Source organism: Lissotriton helveticus, chromosome 2_2 (genome assembly GCF_964261635.1).
Source record: "Lissotriton helveticus chromosome 2_2, aLisHel1.1, whole genome shotgun sequence".
In the NCBI taxonomy this organism is placed as follows: domain Eukaryota; kingdom Metazoa; phylum Chordata; class Amphibia; order Caudata; family Salamandridae; genus Lissotriton; species Lissotriton helveticus.
Window position 1 is genome coordinate 462,449,778 of NC_136060.1, and position 6,260 is coordinate 462,456,037.

Sequence of the window (6,260 nt, forward strand, 5' to 3'; positions counted from 1 at the left end):
AGTTCCTAGTATAAATACATAAGATATTTTATAAATGACATAAGGTGGGCATGGCAGAGATTGTAGAGCTGCCGTCGATCCAGGAACCGCCGTTGCCAAGTGTAACACAAGACGTAATTCTATGTCAGTCCACGGAGGCTCTGATTATGCTTCTCTAATCTATACTGACAATAACAGCAGCCAATAAAACTTTAAACTGGCATGACCCCGGAAGGGCAACCCCCAACACTGGTCTGCACCAATCACTGTCCAGTCCCATACATAACAGTCAATGAAAACAGGAAACCTCCTCTTTCTTTGCTGCTGCAGCAGCGAGTTAAGTGCCTTTTCCCTTACTTTCGTGTTGTATGGTGATATTGGCATTTGCGGGGTTTTTGTGCTAGTAGCGCTTGAGCGCTTTCATTGTTATTGCCCCGATTGTGTTTATTGCCGTGTTTCGAGTGTTTTTGGCATGTTTGGAGCGCGCGCGTGTAGTGCGATTCGGCGGAGCACGGTGTGAGCGACAGGGGGCGGTGGAGCAGGAGGAGGCAGACGCGGGTTCCTCGCGCACAAGGAGCAGGCGAGTTTGAGCCCCATACGCTGTGCGCATGCGCGAGGCGCCGACTTTCGCTTGAGATTGCCGACTGCCTCGCGCGTCCCGTTTCAGCCCTGCATCAATCCTTGGCCTCATTTGAACGCTAACCGGAGCGTGTCCGGATCAGATACAGGCTTGAGGGGAGCACTTGTGTGCATATGAGAGGGGTGTCCTTCCACCTTCACGATTTGCCTCATAGTGTTGGTCTTGGACTTTGGTGTGTGTGTGTTTGAGGCACCCCTGGGCTGCTCCCCCCCTGAGAACTTCCTCCATACCTCCCAGCTTTAGAGCTATGGCGTACTACGCCGAGGAGGGTGACCAATGGGTCGAATACAACGAATACGAGGAGTATGAGCCACAGGAAGATCAGTTGGAGGAAAATTTGGTGGAGGCCCTGGATAGTCAGGTCCAAGGGTCAGTTAATAAAGCCCTGATTAAGGCTCTCAAGCCTTTTACTAAACCCCTGCAGAATTATGGCAAGAGAAAGTTTAAATCGACCTGTAAGGGTGGTACCTCTACTCCCTTGGCACAGGTGTTGGCACAGATGGCCAGGAATGTCATCAGGGATCATGGCTCAATGGCTAATTGTACCTCGGGGGATTCTTCCCCGTCCCCTCCTGATACCTCAGATTCAGAGGTGGAATCTGTGGCTTCCAGGAAGAAAAGCAGACAGGTGAAGCACACAGCATGCAAGGCGGATGATAGTCAGGCCCCTAAGACCCTGTTGTTTGACCCCAATAACATTGTCCATCCTAGATCTACAGAATGGGTGCCCTGTCCTGAGGTGGCGCAGTATGTTGGCAATAATCTACGGCAGGGCTTTGAGGGTGCAGTTAGGGCCACTTTGAGATCCGAATGCCTTAGGCCCTCTTTGGTAGGAAAGGTGGCGGAGACACCGGACTTGGACCCCAATATGGCGGCGTTCATGAGAAAGTTTGCATAGGGTCCCAGGAAGGGATTGGATAGGGCGTGGCATGGCTGCCAGGACAAGTTGTTAGACGTCTCGGGGCCCCTCACTAAAATTATGGATGCCGCAGTTAAGGCAAAGGAGCAGAACGCGCCACTGGACGTGTCAGATGTCCTGGAATGGACACAGCGTGCCATGTGTTTCCTGGGGAATGCTAATGTAGCCCTTTCCACGGAGCGGAGACGCTCTTTCCTTATGAGGATCGATTCCCAATTGGCAGAGATGGCCCCCACTGAGGCGGGTTGCCTGGCTAATGGGATGCTTTTTGGAGATAAATTTGTGAAGGAAATGGGCAAGTACGTTGCCACCTTCTCCGCTTCGGATAAAGCGCAAACAAACATCCGGAAGGTGTTCCACTCCGGTGTTTTTGACAGGGCCGGACGTCAACGAGGTCGAGGATCCGGCCGTGGCTTTAATCAGACCTCGCGTGGAGTGGAGCAACGAGGCAGAGGCAATCAGCGACCCAATTTCTACCCCTCCCGCAATCGAGGAGGTGGTGGCAGAGGCCAGAGAGGCAACTATCGAGGCAACTATCGAGGCCAACAGAATACCCCAGGAGACAATTCATATTCACGTACGAGTTTTATGTGCATCAGAACACATGGTGGGAGGCAGGGTGGCTCTCTTTCTTCACAGGTGGCGAGAGCTCACATCCGACCCCTGGGTGCTGCAAACAGTACAAGGGTATCACATAGAGTTTTATGCCTCCCCGCGCAGCGTCAAGCGCCCGCTCCCCTACATTTTTCCCTACCAGAACAGAGTTTCATCGACGCAGAGGTGCATGCATTGATCCAAAAAGGAGCGGTGGTGGAGACCTCACCACACGCTCAGGGCTTTGTGAGCACCGTCTTTGTGGTTCCCAAAAAAGATCAGGGCTTTCGGCTGGTGGTAAATCTCAGGGACTTCAACGCCTGGGTTGTGTATCGGCATTTCAAAATGGAAGGCATACACCTGCTGCGCGACATCCTGCTGGAACAGGACTGGATGGTGCGTCTGGACTTGAAAGACGCTTACCTAGCGGTCCCCATTTTCCCTCCGCATCGACGGTTTCTACAATTTCAGTGGCGTTACCGGTTATGTTATGTTATGTTAAATTAGATTTATTAAGCGCACGTACGCCCGTAGGCTTCATGGCGCTGTTGGAGGGTTTGCAAAGACATAACATATAGCAGAGAGAGCCCAGATTAACTATGAGTAGGCTTGCCTAAAAAGCCAAGTTTTGAAAGCCTTTCTGAAAGCCAACAAATCTTCATGAAGTCAGAGGCAGAGAGTTCCATAGGGAGGAGGCAAGGAAGTGAAAAGAACCGCCTCCCTGGCGTTGTTTCCAAATGCGAGGCACCACCAGCAAGTTCTTTTGACCTGAGCGTAGAGCACGAGAGGGGGTGTAACTCACAAGCAGGCTGCTAATAAATCCAGCGCCCTTACCTTGTAGGGCCCTAAAGATAATGCATCCGGCTTTAAAAGTTGCTCTCTGCGCCACTGGCAGCCAGTGGAGACTGGTCAGACCCGGCCTGATGGACTGCCATTTGGGACACTTACAGATCAGCCTGGCCGCTTGGTTCTGAACCAATTGGAGGCTCTTGAGCTGCCCAGCTGGAAGGCCCAGATACAAACTGTTGGAATAGTCCAGACGGGACAGCACGAGAGCAATGATAACTTGGATCAGCGCAGGGTGAGTTAGTAAGTGGGCAATCTTCTTAATCTTACGGAGTTGGAAGAAACATGCAGATACCACAGTCCCTACCTGACTTTTAAGCGAAAGATCTTCGTTAAAAGTAACCCCTAGGCTTTTTACTGTTTGGGACTTGGTTGGAGGATTTCCCATTTCTGGAGGCCAAAAATGTGGCCCCCAGTGCAGTTCGCTCTTCCCAGGCAAAATCAGTTCAGTTTTGCCTGGGTTGAGTTTCAGATGATTTAGGCTCATCCATCTCTGGATGTGGACCATGGCCTCCCGAAATTCGGTGGCAGCATCAGGGGAATCCAGACAGAAGATCAATTGCAGATCATCTGCATAGTTGAAGATTAAGGCTCTAAACTTTCTTAATGAAACAGAGGGCGTAAATACAAATTAAATAAAAGCGGGGACAGGGACGATCCCTGAGGGACTCCACACTCATTTTTAATTTTAGGGGCTGTAAAAGTTCCTAGTCTCACTGCCTGGGTGCGATCCGAGATAAATGACTTCAGCCATCTCAAGGCCGAGCCTCTAAGGCCCGCCTGCTCGACACGGTCGACCAAGATGGTGTGGTTGACCGTGTCGAACCGGTGTCGAACCGGTGGTTCAAGTTTTCCGCCATGCCCTTTGGCCTCTCGTCCGCTCCCTGGGGTTTCACCAAACTGATGAAACCGATAGTCCAGTGGTTAAGAGAAAGGGGAGTAAGATTAATTATTTATCTCGACGACCTCCTGATTTTGGGTCGTTCTCTGGAGATAGTCTCGCTCCATCTGTCATGGGCGATTCACTTGCTTCAGGAATTGGGTTTCCTACTGAATTCACAGAAGTCCATTTTGATCCCCTCTCAAACTATGGAGTTCCTGGGCTTCCAGATCGACTCGGTGAAGGCTCAATTACTCTTACCTCTCAAGAAGAGGGTGGCGATCAGGAAGGAATTGAGGAGAGCGCTTGTCTCTCCGACAATTTCCTTGAGGACCTTAGCGCGCCTGGTGGGCCTTTTGGCTTCATCCATCCAATCGATTTTCCCGGGTCCTTTGCACTACAGGGCCCTGCAACGGTTGAACGCGTTGCATCTGCGCAAGGGCTTGACTTATGCCCAGCAGGTTTCCCTTTCGGCAGAGGCGTGTACGGAGATGAACTGGTGGTTAGAGCATATGGATGCCTGGAATGGCAGAGCCATTTTTGCTGCAACCCCGGAGGTCGTGATAGAGTCGGATGCCAGCCGGTGGGGCTGGGGAGCCCGTTGCGGCTCGGTGGAGACGGGGGGGTCGTTGGTCTCGCGAAGAGCTCAATCTCCACATCAATTGCCTGGAACTCCTGGCGGGTTCTTTCGCGATTCGCACTCTGTCTCCGCAGAAAGTGTCCTGCTGCATTCTCCTACGTATGGACAATGTGTCCGCGGTACGGTATATAAATCGCCTAGGCGGCACCAGATCACGCCTTCTGGCTGAGATTGCCAAAGACTTCTGGCATTATTGCCTGGCACACCAGATCTCGGTGATGGCGGAATACATACCGGGCTCTGTCAATGTGACAGCGGATTGGAATTCTCGGTACCTGAGGGATGCCAGCGACTGGATGTTGCACCCCAGGATTTTCAGGGCATTGGACCGCAAGTGGGGTCCGTGTGTGAGAGATCTGTTTGCCTCACGGCTCAACAGGCAAGTGCCCCAGTTTTACAGCTGGCGGCCGGATCCCTTGGCGATCAGCTCGGACGCCTTTCTTCAGTCGTGGACGACGGGCATTCTATATGCATTTCCTCCGTTTATCATGATCCCGAGAGTGCTGGCTCAAGTGCGGCGGCAGCAAGCGGAGGTGATCTTGATCTCCCCGTGTTGGAGGGCACAAGCGTGGTACCCGGTCGCAATGAGTCTCGCGTGTACATCGCCAGTGCGAATCTCATCGTTTCTGGACCTTCTTACGGACCCGGTGGGCCTTTGCCACCCGTTAGTGCTGCAGGATCAGTTGTCCCTCATGGCATGGAGACTTTCCGGCGACGTTGGCAAGTGCCGGGAGTTTCACAGGACACTCTCTTTTTCTTGTCACAGGCATGGGCACCTTCCACTCACAAGCGCTATGAGTCAGCTTGGAGACAATGGGTTGGTTGGTGTAACGAACGGCAGGGAGATCCGATGGGATCCGATATCCATATGATAGTGAATTTCTTGTCAGACCTGGCACGGTCAGGTATGGCATATAGATCGGTGAATAATTTTCGGTCAGCCATTTCGGCGGGACATCCACATGTAGATGGCAAACCGGTCGGGGATCACCCCCTGGTGTGTAAGGTAGTCAGGGGGATCCGTTTAGTGAACCCCCCTCAACCCACGTATACTGAACTTTGGGACGTTGCAGTGGTCTTGCGTTTTTTATCAGCTTGGCCGGCTAATGAGGGTTTGTCGCGGAAACAGCTCTCAGCAAAACATACGCTTTTGCTCTGTTTGATTCATGCAGGCGTGTGTCGGACATTCGAGCATTGGATTTGGCAGGTAGAGTATTCACTCCTACGGGAGTTTCCTTTAATATTTCAAAGCGGACTAAAACACATTCAAAATGTATTTCTTACCCTGCATTTCCTCACCACAGTAAGTTATGTGTGGTAAAGTGTTTAAAAGTATATGAGGATTGTACTAGGGAATTTAGGAATGATTTTGGTCAATTGTTGATTTCATTGCAGAGACCTTTTCGCCCAGTCGCCACTGCGACTCTGGCCAGGTGGGTTTCCTGGTTGTTGAGTCTGGCAGGTATTGATACTTCCAAATTTGGAGCACATTCCGTTAGAGGAGCTATGGCCTCAAAATCCTTTGGTGCCGGTTCTCGGCTTCAGGATATCATGACTGCGGCAGATTGGTCATCTGACTCCACTTTTAAGACGTTTTATCATAAACCTATTGTGGATGTGGCCTCGGTGGTGGTGGAGAAACTTTAAACTAGCATAATCAGAGCCTCCGTGGACTGACATAGAATGAAAAATTGTCTAGCAGACGCGACAAAGAATTTTCAATTCTATTAAGGACACGGAGGCGAGGATTATCCCACCCGGG

General features: G+C 51.4%; 1 pseudogene; it reads left to right on the top strand.

Annotated features, from left to right (window-relative positions):
* The first annotated feature begins 866 nt into the window (after positions 1 to 866).
* LOC144821954 (uncharacterized) lies at positions 867 to 5,967 on the top strand (annotated as a pseudogene).
* Positions 5,968 to 6,260: the final 293 nt, after the last annotated feature.